The sequence below is a fragment of the Eubalaena glacialis genome, chromosome 10, assembly GCF_028564815.1.
Source record: "Eubalaena glacialis isolate mEubGla1 chromosome 10, mEubGla1.1.hap2.+ XY, whole genome shotgun sequence".
NCBI classification, from domain to species: Eukaryota; Metazoa; Chordata; class Mammalia; order Artiodactyla; family Balaenidae; genus Eubalaena; species Eubalaena glacialis.
In genome coordinates this window covers 35564222-35578567 of record NC_083725.1, presented here as the reverse complement: position 1 = coordinate 35578567, position 14346 = coordinate 35564222, and positions in this window count along the sequence as shown.

The following is a 14346-nucleotide window of genomic DNA, read 5'->3' as shown; positions in this document are numbered from 1 at the left end:
GCCTCCCGTTTTGCCAGCATAATCAGGGCCTTACTTCGAGGCTAGTGCTCACATTGACTTTCACGTTTGTTATAGAGCAGAGCAGGGTGAGCTTCCAACTAGGAACTGGAAGCACAAGGTTTCTTTCGAGAAAACTCATTTTCTTCTATGAACCATGCCAGCTGTAAGTAAAAGCACGATAACTACAGTGCTTTTCAGGTAGCTTCGGGGCCGCATCAACGGAGCTTTCATAATGGGAAAACTAGCCTTGTGCCATCAGTCTCTAATTTCTAGGTTGACACGCAGCATACACGCAGGAGCAGAGCTTCCTGGTTCTACGCAGTGTTCTGGTACTGAAACGGGTGCTGAAGCAAGTCCCCTAGGAGTGTTGAAAAGCTTACTACCTTGAAACTAAAGCAGAACAACGATGAAGGCCTCATGGAGCTGCTGCACGCCTCTCGTTTTGCAAGGATAATCAGGGCCTTACTTCGAAGCTTGGGCTCACGTTGACTTTCACTTTAGGTATAGCGCAGAGCAGGGTGAGCTTCCAACAAGGAACTGGAAACCCAAGGTTTCTTAGGAGAAAACTCATTTTCTCCTCAGAACCATGCCGGCAGTGAGGAAAACCCCGGCAACAACAATGCTTTTCAGGTAGCCTCGAGGCCGCATGAACGGAGCTTTCATAATGGGAAAAGAAGCCTTATGCCATCAGTCTCCAATTTCTAGGTTGACACGCAGCATACACGCAGGACCAGAGCTTACTGTCTCTACGCAGTGTTCTGGTACCGAAACGGTTGCTTAAGCAAAGTCCCTAGGAATGTTGGAAAGCTACTACCGTGAAACTAAAGCAGAACAGCGATGAAGGCCTCATGGAGCTGCTGCACGCCTCCCGTTTTGCCAGCATAATCAGGGCCTTACTTCGAGGCTAGTGCTCACATTGACTTTCACGTTTGGTATAGAGCAGAGCCGGGTGAGCTTCCAACTAGGAACTGGAAGCACAAGGTTTCTTTCGAGAAAACTCATTTTCTTCTATGAACCATGCCAGCTGTAAGTAAAAGCACGGTAACTACAGTGCTTTTCAGGTAGCTTCGGGGCCGCATCAACGGAGCTTTCATAATGGGAAAACTAGCCTTGTGCCATCAGTCTCTAATTTCTAGGTTGACACGCAGCATACACGCAGGAGCAGAGCTTCCTGGTTCTACGCAGTGTTCTGGTACTGAAACGGGTGCTGAAGCAAGTCCCCTAGGAGTGTTGAAAAGCTTACTACCTTGAAACTAAAGCAGAACAACGATGAAGGCCTCATGGAGCTGCTGCACGCCTCTCGTTTTGCAAGGATAATCAGGGCCTTACTTCGAAGCTTGGGCTCACGTTGACTTTCACTTTAGGTATAGCGCAGAGCAGGGTGAGCTTCCAACAAGGAACTGGAAACCCAAGGTTTCTTAGGAGAAAACTCATTTTCTTCTCAGAACCATGCCGGCAGTGAGGAAAACCCCGGCAACAACAATGCTTTTCAGGTAGCTTCGAGGCCGCATGAATGGAGCTTTCATAATGGCAAAAGAAGCCTTATGCCATCAGTCTCCAATTTCTAGGTTGACACGCAGCATACACGCAGGACCAGAGCTTACTGTCTCTACGCAGTGTTCTGGTACCGAAACGGTTGCTTAAGCAAAGTCCCTAGGAGTCTTGGAAAGCTTACTACCGTGAAACTAAAGCAGAACAGCGATGAAGGCCTCATGGAGCTGCTGCACGCCTCCCGTATTGCCAGCATAATCAGGGCCTTACTTCGAGGCTAGTGCTCACATTGATTTTCACGTTTGGTATAGAGCAGAGCCGGTGAGTTTCCAACTAGGAACTGGAAGCACAAGGTTTCTTTCGAGAAAACTCATTTTCTTCTATGAACCATGCCGGCTGTAAGTAAAAGCACGGTAACAACAGTGCTTTTCAGGTAGCTTCGGGGCAGCATCAACGGAGCTTTCATAATGGGAAAACTAGCCTTGTGCCATCAGTCTCTAATTTCTAGGTTGACACGCAGCATACACGCAGGAGCAGAGCTTCCTGGTTCTACGCAGTGTTCTGGTACTGAAACGGGTGCTGAAGCAAGGCCCCTAGGAGTGTTGAAAAGCTTACTACCTTGAAACTAAAGCAGAACAACGATGAAGGCCTCATGGAGCTGCTGCACGCCTCTCGTTTTGCAAGGATAATCAGGGCCTTACTTCGAAGCTTGGGCTCACGTTGACTTTCACTTTAGGTATAGCGCAGAGCAGGGTGAGCTTCCAACAAGGAACTGGAAACCCAAGGTTTCTTAGGAGAAAACTCATTTTCTTCTCAGAACCATGCCGGCAGTGAGGAAAACCCCGGCAACAACAATGCTTTTCAGGTAGCTTCGAGGCCGCATGAACGGAGCTTTCATAATGGCAAAAGAAGCCTTATGCCATCAGTCTCCAATTTCTAGGTTGACACGCAGCATACACGCAGGACCAGAGCTTACTGTCTCTACGCAGTGTTCTGGTACCGAAACGGTTGCTTAAGCAAAGTCCCTAGGAGTCTTGGAAAGCTTACTACCGTGAAACTAAAGCAGAACAGCGATGAAGGCCTCATGGAGCTGCTGCACGCCTCCCGTTTTGCCAGGATAATCAGGGCCTTACTTCGTGGCTAGTGCTCACATTGACTTTCACGTTTGGTATAGAGCAGAGCCGGGTGAGCTTCCAACTAGGAACTGGAAGCACAAGGTTTCTTTCGAGAAAACTCATTTTCTTCTATGTGCCATGCCGGCTGTAAGTAAAAGCACGGTAACAACAGTGCTTTTCAGGTAGCTTCGGGGCCGCATCAACGGAGCTTTCATAATGGGAAAACTAGCCTTGTGCCATCAGTCTCTAATTTCTAGGTTGACACGCAGCATACACGCAGGAGCAGAGCTTCCTGGTTCTACGCAGTGTTCTGGTACCGAAACGGTTGCTTAAGCAAAGTCCCTAGGAATGTTGCAAAGCTTACTACCGTGAAACTAAAGCAGAACAGCGATGAAGGCCTCATGGAGCTGCTGCACGCCTCCCGTATTGCCAGGATAATCAGGGCCTTACTTCGAGGCTAGTGCTCACATTGACTTTCACGTTTGGTATAGAGCAGAGCCGGGTGAGCTTCCAACTAGGAACTGGAAGCACAAGGTTTCTTTCGAGAAAACTCATTTTCTTCTATGTGCCATGCCGGCTGTAAGTAAAAGCACGGTAACAACAGTGCTTTTCAGGTAGCTTCGAGGCCGCATGAATGGAGCTTTCAAAACGGGAAAACAAGCCTTGTGCCATCAGTCTCTAATTTCTAGGTTGACACGCAGCATACACGCAGGAGCAGAGCTTCCTGGTTCTACGCAGTGTTCTGGTACTGAAACGGGTGCTGAAGCAAGGCCCCTAGGAGTGTTGAAAAGCTTACTACCTTGAAACTAAAGCAGAACAACGATGAAGGCCTCATGGAGCTGCTGCACGCCTCTCGTTTTGCAAGGATAATCAGGGCCTTACTTCGAAGCTTGGGCTCACGTTGACTTTCACTTTAGGTATAGCGCAGAGCAGGGTGAGCTTCCAACAAGGAACTGGAAACCCAAGGTTTCTTAGGAGAAAACTCATTTTCTCCTCAGAACCATGCCGGCAGTGAGGAAAACCCCGGCAACAACAATGCTTTTCAGGTAGCTTCGAGGCCGCATGAACGGAGCTTTCATAATGGGAAAAGAAGCCTTATGCCATCAGTCTCCAATTTCTAGGTTGACACGCAGCATACACGCAGGACCAGAGCTTACTGTCTCTACGCAGTGTTCTGGTACCGAAACGGTTGCTTAAGCAAAGTCCCTAGGAATGTTGGAAAGCTACTACCGTGAAACTAAAGCAGAACAGCGATGAAGGCCTCATGGAGCTGCTGCACGCCTCCCGTTTTGCCAGCATAATCAGGGCCTTACTTCGAGGCTAGTGCTCACATTGACTTTCACGTTTGTTATAGAGCAGAGCAGGGTGAGCTTCCAACTAGGAACTGGAAGCACAAGGTTTCTTTCGAGAAAACTCATTTTCTTCTATGAACCATGCCAGCTGTAAGTAAAAGCACGGTAACTACAGTGCTTTTCAGGTAGCTTCGGGGCCGCATCAACGGAGCTTTCATAATGGGAAAACTAGCCTTGTGCCATCAGTCTCTAATTTCTAGGTTGACACGCAGCATACACGCAGGAGCAGAGCTTCCTGGTTCTACGCAGTGTTCTGGTACTGAAACGGGTGCTGAAGCAAGGCCCCTAGGAGTGTTGAAAAGCTTACTACCTTGAAACTAAAGCAGAACAACGATGAAGGCCTCATGGAGCTGCTGCACGCCTCTCGTTTTGCAAGGATAATCAGGGCCTTACTTCGAAGCTTGGGCTCACGTTGACTTTCACTTTAGGTATAGCGCAGAGCAGGGTGAGCTTCCAACAAGGAACTGGAAACCCAAGGTTTCTTAGGAGAAAACTCATTTTCTTCTCAGAACCATGCCGGCAGTGAGGAAAACCCCGGCAACAACAATGCTTTTCAGGTAGCTTCGAGGCCGCATGAACGGAGCTTTCATAATGGCAAAAGAAGCCTTATGCCATCAGTCTCCAATTTCTAGGTTGACACGCAGCATACACGCAGGACCAGAGCTTACTGTCTCTACGCAGTGTTCTGGTACCGAAACGGTTGCTTAAGCAAAGTCCCTAGGAGTCTTGGAAAGCTTACTACCGTGAAACTAAAGCAGAACAGCGATGAAGGCCTCATGGAGCTGCTGCACGCCTCCCGTTTTGCCAGGATAATCAGGGCCTTACTTCGTGGCTAGTGCTCACATTGACTTTCACGTTTGGTATAGAGCAGAGCCGGGTGAGCTTCCAACTAGGAACTGGAAGCACAAGGTTTCTTTCGAGAAAACTCATTTTCTTCTATGTGCCATGCCGGCTGTAAGTAAAAGCACGGTAACAACAGTGCTTTTCAGGTAGCTTCGGGGCCGCATCAACGGAGCTTTCATAATGGGAAAACTAGCCTTGTGCCATCAGTCTCTAATTTCTAGGTTGACACGCAGCATACACGCAGGAGCAGAGCTTCCTGGTTCTACGCAGTGTTCTGGTACCGAAACGGTTGCTTAAGCAAAGTCCCTAGGAATGTTGCAAAGCTTACTACCGTGAAACTAAAGCAGAACAGCGATGAAGGCCTCATGGAGCTGCTGCACGCCTCCCGTATTGCCAGGATAATCAGGGCCTTACTTCGAGGCTAGTGCTCACATTGACTTTCACGTTTGGTATAGAGCAGAGCCGGGTGAGCTTCCAACTAGGAACTGGAAGCACAAGGTTTCTTTCGAGAAAACTCATTTTCTTCTATGTGCCATGCCGGCTGTAAGTAAAAGCACGGTAACAACAGTGCTTTTCAGGTAGCTTCGAGGCCGCATGAATGGAGCTTTCAAAACGGGAAAACAAGCCTTGTGCCATCAGTCTCTAATTTCTAGGTTGACACGCAGCATACACGCAGGAGCAGAGCTTCCTGGTTCTACGCAGTGTTCTGGTACTGAAACGGGTGCTGAAGCAAGGCCCCTAGGAGTGTTGAAAAGCTTACTACCTTGAAACTAAAGCAGAACAACGATGAAGGCCTCATGGAGCTGCTGCACGCCTCTCGTTTTGCAAGGATAATCAGGGCCTTACTTCGAAGCTTGGGCTCACGTTGACTTTCACTTTAGGTATAGCGCAGAGCAGGGTGAGCTTCCAACAAGGAACTGGAAACCCAAGGTTTCTTAGGAGAAAACTCATTTTCTCCTCAGAACCATGCCGGCAGTGAGGAAAACCCCGGCAACAACAATGCTTTTCAGGTAGCTTCGAGGCCGCATGAACGGAGCTTTCATAATGGGAAAAGAAGCCTTATGCCATCAGTCTCCAATTTCTAGGTTGACACGCAGCATACACGCAGGACCAGAGCTTACTGTCTCTACGCAGTGTTCTGGTACTGAAACGGTTGCTTAAGCAAAGTCCCTAGGAATGTTGGAAAGCTACTACCGTGAAACTAAAGCAGAACAGCGATGAAGGCCTCATGGAGCTGCTGCACGCCTCCCGTTTTGCCAGCATAATCAGGGCCTTACTTCGAGGCTAGTGCTCACATTGACTTTCACGTTTGTTATAGAGCAGAGCAGGGTGAGCTTCCAACTAGGAACTGGAAGCACAAGGTTTCTTTCGAGAAAACTCATTTTCTTCTATGAACCATGCCAGCTGTAAGTAAAAGCACGGTAACTACAGTGCTTTTCAGGTAGCTTCGGGGCCGCATCAACGGAGCTTTCATAATGGGAAAACTAGCCTTGTGCCATCAGTCTCTAATTTCTAGGTTGGCACGCAGCATACACGCAGGAGCAGAGCTTCCTGGTTCTACGCAGTGTTCTGGTACTGAAACGGGTGCTGAAGCAAGTCCCCTAGGAGTGTTGAAAAGCTTACTACCTTGAAACTAAAGCAGAACAACGATGAAGGCCTCATGGAGCTGCTGCACGCCTCCCGTTTTGCCAGGATAATCAGGGCCTTACTTCGAGGCTAGTGCTCACATTGACTTTCACGTTTGGTATAGAGCAGAGCAGGGTGAGCTTCCAACTAGGAACTGGAAGCACAAGGTTTCTTTCGAGAAAACTCATTTTCTTCTATGTGCCATGCCGGCTGTAAGTAAAAGCACGGTAACAACAGTGCTTTTCAGGTAGCTTCGAGGCCGCATGAACGGAGCTTTCATAATGGGAAAAGAAGCCTTATGCCATCAGTCTCCAATTTCTAGGTTGACACGCAGCATACACGCAGGACCAGAGCTAACTGTCTCTACGCAGTGTCCTGTACCGAAGCGGTTGCTTAAGCAAAGTCCCAAGAGTCTTGGAAAGCTTACTACCGTGAAACTAAAGCAGAACAGCGATGAAGGCCTCATGGAGCTGCTGCACGCCTCCCATTTTGCCAGGATAATCAGGGCCTTACTTCGAGGCTAGTGCTCACATTGAGTTTCACGTATGGTATAGAGCAGAGCAGGGTGAGCTTCCAACTAGGAACTGGAAGCACAAGGTTTCTTTCGAGAAAACTCATTTTCTTCTATGTGCCATGCCGGCTGTAAGTAAAAGCACGGTAACAACAGTGCTTTTCAGGTAGCTTCGGGGCAGCATCAACGGAGCTTTCATAATGGGAAAACTAGCCTTGTGCCATCAGTCTCTAATTTCTAGGTTGACACGCAGCATACACGCAGGAGCAGAGCTTCCTGGTTCTACGCAGTGTTCTGGTACTGAAACGGGTGCTGAAGCAAGTCCCCTAGGAGTGTTGAAAAGCTTACTACCTTGAAACTAAAGCAGAACAACGATGAAGGCCTCATGGAGCTGCTGCACACCTCTCGTTTTGCAAGGATAATCAGGGCCTTACTTCGAAGCTTGGGCTCACGTTGACTTTCACTTTAGGTATAGCGCAGAGCAGGGTGAGCTTCCAACAAGGAACTGGAAACCCAAGGTTTCTTAGGAGAAAACTCATTTTCTTCTCAGAACCATGCCGGCAGTGAGGAAAACCCCGGCAACAACAATGCTTTTCAGGTAGCTTCGAGGCCGCATGAACGGAGCTTCCATAATGCCAAAGAAGCCTTATGCCATCAGTCTCCAATTTCTAGGTTGACACGCAGCATACACGCAGGACCAGAGCTTACTGTCTCTACGCAGTGTTCTGGTACCGAAACGGTTGCTTAAGCAAAGTCCCTAGGAATGTTGGAAAGCTTACTACCGTGAAACTAAAGCAGAACAGCGATGAAGGCCTCATGGAGCTGCTGCACGCCTCCCGTTTTGCCAGCATAATCAGGGCCTTACTTCGAGGCTAGTGCTCACATTGACTTTCACGTTTGGTATAGAGCAGAGCCGGGTGAGCTTCCAACTAGGAACTGGAAGCACAAGGTTTCTTTCGAGAAAACTCATTTTCTTCTATGAACCATGCCGGCTGTAAGTAAAAGCATGGTAACAACAGTGCTTTTCAGGTAGCTTCGGGGCAGCATCAACGGAGCTTTCATAATGGGAAAACTAGCCTTGTGCCATCAGTCTCTAATTTCTAGGTTGATACGCAGCATACACGCAGGAGCAGAGCTTCCTGGTTCTACGCAGTGTTCTGGTACTGAAACGGGTGCTGAAGCAAGGCCCCTAGGAGTGTTGAAAAGCTTACTACCTTGAAACTAAAGCAGAACAACGATGAAGGCCTCATGGAGCTGCTGCACGCCTCTCGTTTTGCAAGGATAATCAGGGCCTTACTTCGAAGCTTGGGCTCACGTTGACTTTCACTTTAGGTATAGCGCAGAGCAGGGTGAGTTTCCAACAAGGAACTGGAAACCCAAGGTTTCTTAGGAGAAAACTCATTTTCTTCTCAGAACCATGCCGGCAGTGAGGAAAACCCCGGCAACAACAATGCTTTTCAGGTAGCTTCGAGGCCGCATGAACGGAGCTTTCATAATGGGAAAAGAAGCCTTATGCCATCAGTCTCCAATTTCTAGGTTGACACGCAGCATACACGCAGGACCAGAGCTTACTGTCTCTACGCAGTGTTCTGGTACCGAAACGGTTGCTTAAGCAAAGTCCCTAGGAATGTTGGAAAGCTACTACCGTGAAACTAAAGCAGAACAGCGATGAAGGCCTCATGGAGCTGCTGCACGCCTCCCGTTTTGCCAGCATAATCAGGGCCTTACTTCGAGGCTAGTGCTCACATTGACTTTCACGTTTGTTATAGAGCAGAGCAGGGTGAGCTTCCAACTAGGAACTGGAAGCACAAGGTTTCTTTCGAGAAAACTCATTTTCTTCTATGAACCATGCCAGCTGTAAGTAAAAGCACGGTAACTACAGTGCTTTTCAGGTAGCTTCGGGGCCGCATCAACGGAGCTTACATAATGGGAAAACTAGCCTTGTGCCATCAGTCTCTAATTTCTAGGTTGGCACGCAGCATACACGCAGGAGCAGAGCTTCCTGGTTCTACGCAGTGTTCTGGTACTGAAACGGGTGCTGAAGCAAGTCCCCTAGGAGTGTTGAAAAGCTTACTACCTTGAAACTAAAGCAGAACAACGATGAAGGCCTCATGGAGCTGCTGCACGCCTCCCGTTTTGCCAGGATAATCAGGGCCTTACTTCGAGGCTAGTGCTCACATTGACTTTCACGTTTGGTATAGAGCAGAGCAGGGTGAGCTTCCAACTAGGAACTGGAAGCACAAGGTTTCTTTCGAGAAAACTCATTTTCTTCTATGTGCCATGCCGGCTGTAAGTAAAAGCACGGTAACAACAGTGCTTTTCAGGTAGCTTCGAGGCCGCATGAACGGAGCTTTCATAATGGGAAAAGAAGCCTTATGCCATCAGTCTCCAATTTCTAGGTTGACACGCAGCATACACGCAGGACCAGAGCTTACTGTCTCTACGCAGTGTCCTGTACCGAAGCGGTTGCTTAAGCAAAGTCCCAAGAGTCTTGGAAAGCTTACTACCGTGAAACTAAAGCAGAACAGCGATGAAGGCCTCATGGAGCTGCTGCACGCCTCCCATTTTGCCAGGATAATCAGGGCCTTACTTCGAGGCTAGTGCTCACATTGAGTTTCACGTATGGTATAGAGCAGAGCAGGGTGAGCTTCCAACTAGGAACTGGAAGCAGAAGGTTTCTTTCGAGAAAACTCATTTTCTTCTATGAACCATGCCGGCTGTAAGTAAAAGCACGGTAACAACAGTGCTTTTCAGGTAGCTTCGGGGCAGCATCAACGGAGCTTTCATAATGGGAAAACTAGCCTTGTGCCATCAGTCTCTAATTTCTAGGTTGACACGCAGCATACACGCAGGAGCAGAGCTTCCTGGTTCTACGCAGTGTTCTGGTACTGAAACGGGTGCTGAAGCAAGTCCCCTAGGAGTGTTGAAAAGCTTACTACCTTGAAACTAAAGCAGAACAACGATGAAGGCCTCATGGAGCTGCTGCACACCTCTCGTTTTGCAAGGATAATCAGGGCCTTACTTCGAAGCTTGGGCTCACGTTGACTTTCACTTTAGGTATAGCGCAGAGCAGGGTGAGCTTCCAAGAAGGAACTGGAAACCCAAGGTTTCTTAGGAGAAAACTCATTTTCTTCTCAGAACCATGCCGGCAGTGAGGAAAACCCCGGCAACAACAATGCTTTTCAGGTAGCTTCGAGGCCGCATGAACGGAGCTTCCATAATGCCAAAGAAGCCTTATGCCATCAGTCTCCAATTTCTAGGTTGACACGCAGCATACACGCAGGACCAGAGCTTACTGTCTCTACGCAGTGTTCTGGTACCGAAACGGTTGCTTAAGCAAAGTCCCTAGGAATGTTGGAAAGCTTACTACCGTGAAACTAAAGCAGAACAGCGATGAAGGCCTCATGGAGCTGCTGCACGCCTCCCGTTTTGCCAGCATAATCAGGGCCTTACTTCGAGGCTAGTGCTCACATTGACTTTCACGTTTGGTATAGAGCAGAGCCGGGTGAGCTTCCAACTAGGAAGTGGAAGCACAAGGTTTCTTTCGAGAAAACTCATTTTCTTCTATGAACCATGCCGGCTGTAAGTAAAAGCATGGTAACAACAGTGCTTTTCAGGTAGCTTCGGGGCAGCATCAACGGAGCTTTCATAATGGGAAAACTAGCCTTGTGCCATCAGTCTCTAATTTCTAGGTTGATACGCAGCATACACGCAGGAGCAGAGCTTCCTGGTTCTACGCAGTGTTCTGGTACTGAAACGGGTGCTGAAGCAAGGCCCCTAGGAGTGTTGAAAAGCTTACTACCTTGAAACTAAAGCAGAACAACGATGAAGGCCTCATGGAGCTGCTGCACGCCTCTCGTTTTGCAAGGATAATCAGGGCCTTACTTCGAAGCTTGGGCTCACGTTGACTTTCACTTTAGGTATAGCGCAGAGCAGGGTGAGTTTCCAACAAGGAACTGGAAACCCAAGGTTTCTTAGGAGAAAACTCATTTTCTTCTCAGAACCATGCCGGCAGTGAGGAAAACCCCGGCAACAACAATGCTTTTCAGGTAGCTTCGAGGCCGCATGAACGGAGCTTTCATAATGGCAAAAGAAGCCTTATGCCATCAGTCTCCAATTTCTATGTTGACACGCAGCATACACGCAGGACCAGAGCTTACTGTCTCTACGCAGTGTTCTGGTACCGAAACGGTTGCTTAAGCAAAGTCCCTAGGAGCCTTGGAAAGCTTACTACCGTGAAACTAAAGCAGAACAGCGATGAAGGCCTCATGGAGCTGCTGCACGCCTCCCGTCTTGCCAGGATAATCAGGGCCTTACTTCGAGGCTAGTGCTCACATTGACTTTCACGTTTGGTATAGAGCAGAGCCGGGTGAGCTTCCAACTAGGAACTGGAAGCACAAGGTTTCTTTCGAGAAAATCATTTTCTTCTATGTGCCATGCCGGCTGTAAGTAAAAGCACGGTAACAACAGTGCTTTTCAGGTAGCTTCGGGGCCGCATCAACGGAGCTTTCATAATGGGAAAACTAGCCTTGTGCCGTCAGTCTCTAATTTCTAGGTTGACACGCAGCATACACGCAGGAGCAGAGCTTCCTGGTTCTACGCAGTGTTCTGGTACTGAAACGGGTGCTGAAGCAAGGCCCCTAGGAGTGTTGAAAAGCTTACTACCTTGAAACTAAAGCAGAACAACGATGAAGGCCTCATGGAGCTGCTGCACGCCTCTCGTTTTGCAAGGATAATCAGGGCCTTACTTCGAAGCTTGGGCTCACGTTGACTTTCACTTTAGGTATAGCGCAGAGCAGGGTGAGCTTCCAACAAGGAACTGGAAACCCAAGGTTTCTTAGGAGAAAACTCATTTTCTTCTCAGAACCATGCCGGCAGTGAGGAAAACCCCGGCAACAACAATGCTTTTCAGGTAGCTTCGAGGACGCATGAACGGAGCTTTCATAATGGCAAAAGAAGCCTTATGCCATCAGTCTCCAATTTCTAGGTTGACACGCAGCATACACGCAGGACCAGAGCTTACTGTCTCTACGCAGTGTTCTGGTACCGAAATGGTTGCTTAAGCAAAGTCCTTAGGAGTCTTGGAAAGCTTACTACCGTGAAACTAAAGCAGAACAGCGATGAAGGCCTCATGGAGCTGCTGCACGCCTCCCGTTTTGCCAGGATAATCAGGGCCTTACTTCGAGGCTAGTGCTCACATTGACTTTCACGTTTGGTATAGAGCAGAGCAGGGTGAGCTTCCAACTACGAACTGGAAGCACAAGGTTTCTTTCGAGAAAACTCATTTTCTTCTATGTGCCATGCCGGCTGTAAGTAAAAGCACGGTAACAACAGTGCTTTTCAGGTAGCTTCGAGGCCGCATGAATGGAGCTTTCAAAACGGGAAAACAAGCCTTGTGCCATCAGTCTCTAATTTCTAGGTTGACACGCAGCATACACGCAGGAGCAGAGCTTCCTGGTTCTACGCAGTGTTCTGGTACTGAAACGGGTGCTGAAGCAAGGCCCCTAGGAGTGGTGAAAAGCTTACTACCTTGAAACCAAAGCAGAACAACGATGAAGGCCTCATGGAGCTGCTGCACACCTCTCGTTTTGCAAGGATAATCAGGGCCTTACTTCGAAGCTTGGGCTCACGTTGACTTTCACTTTAGGTATAGCGCAGAGCAGGGTGAGCTTCCAACAAGGAACTGGAAACCCAAGGTTTCTTAGGAGAAAACTCAGTTTCTTCTCAGAACCATGCCGGCAGTGAGGAAAACCCCGGCAACAACAATGCTTTTCAGGTAGCTTCGAGGCCGCATGAACGGAGCTTTCATAATGGGAAAAGAAGCCTTATGCCATCAGTCTCCAATTTCTAGGTTGACACGCAGCATACACGCAGGACCAGAGCTTACTGTCTCTACGCAGTGTTCTGGTACCGAAACGGTTGCTTAAGCAAAGTCCCTAGGAATGTTGGAAAGCTTACTACCGTGAAACTAAAGCAGAAAAGCGATGAAGGCCTCGTGGAGCTGCTGCACGCCTCCCGTTTTGCCAGCATAATCAGGGCCTTACTTCGAGGCTAGTGCTCACATTGACTTTCACGTTTGGTATAGAGCAGAGCCGGGTGAGCTTCCAACTAGGAACTGGAAGCACAAGGTTTCTTTCGAGAAAACTCATTTTCTTCTATGTGCCATGCTGGCTGTAAGTAAAAGCACGGTAACAACAGTGCTTTTCAGGTAGCTTCGAGGCCTCATCAACGGAGCTTTCATAATTGGAAAACTAGCCTTGTGCCGTCAGTCTCTAATTTCTAGGTTGACACACAGCATACACGCAGGAGCAGAGCTTCCTGGTTCTACGCAGTGTTCTGGTACTGAAACGGGTGCTGAAGCAAGGCCCCTAGGAGTGTTGAAAAGCTTACTACCTTGAAACTAAAGCAGAACAACGATGAAGGCCTCATGGAGCTGCTGCACGCCTCTCGTTTTGCAAGGATAATCAGGGCCTTACTTCGAAGCTTGGGCTCACGTTGACTTTCACTTTAGGTATAGCGCAGAGCAGGGTGAGCTTCCAACCAGGAACTGGAAACCCAAGGTTTCTTAGGAGAAAACTCATTTTCTTCTCAGAACCATGCCGGCAGTGAGGAAAACCCCGGCAACAACAATGCTTTTCAGGTAGCTTCGAGGCCGCATGAACGGAGCTTTCATAATGGGAAAAGAAGCCTTATGCCATCAGTCTCCAATTTCTAGGTTGACACGCAGCATACACGCAGGACCAGAGCTTACTGTCTCTACGCAGTGTTCTGGTACCGAAACGGTTGCTTAAGCAAAGTCCCTAGGAGTCTTGGAAAGCTTACTACCGTGAAACTAAAGCAGAACAGCGATGAAGGCCTCATGGAGTGCTGCACGCCTCCCGTTTTGCCAGGATAATCAGGGCCTTACTTCGAGGCTAGTGCTCACATTGACTTTCACGTTTGGTATAGAGCAGAGCAGGGTGAGCTTCCAACTAGGAACTGGAAGCACAAGGTTTCTTTCGAGAAAACTCATTTTCTTCTATGTGCCATGCCGGCTGTAAGTAAAAGCACGGTAACAACAGTGCTTTTCAGGTAGCTTCGGGGCCGCATCAACGGAGCTTTCATAATGGGAAAAAGCCTTGTGCCATCAGTCTCTAATTTCTAGGTTGACACGCAGCATACACGCAGGAGCAGAGCTTCCTGGTTCTACGCAGTGTTCTGGTACTGAAACGGGTGCTGAAGCCAGGCCCCTAGGAGTGTTGAAAAGCTTACTACCTTGAAACTAAAGCAGAACAACGATGAAGGCCTCATGGACCTGCTGCACGCCTCTCGTTTTGCAAGGATAATCAGGGCCTTACTTCGAAGCTTGGGCTCACGTTGACTTTCACTTTAGGTATAGCGCAGAGCAGGGTGAGCTTCCAACAAGGAA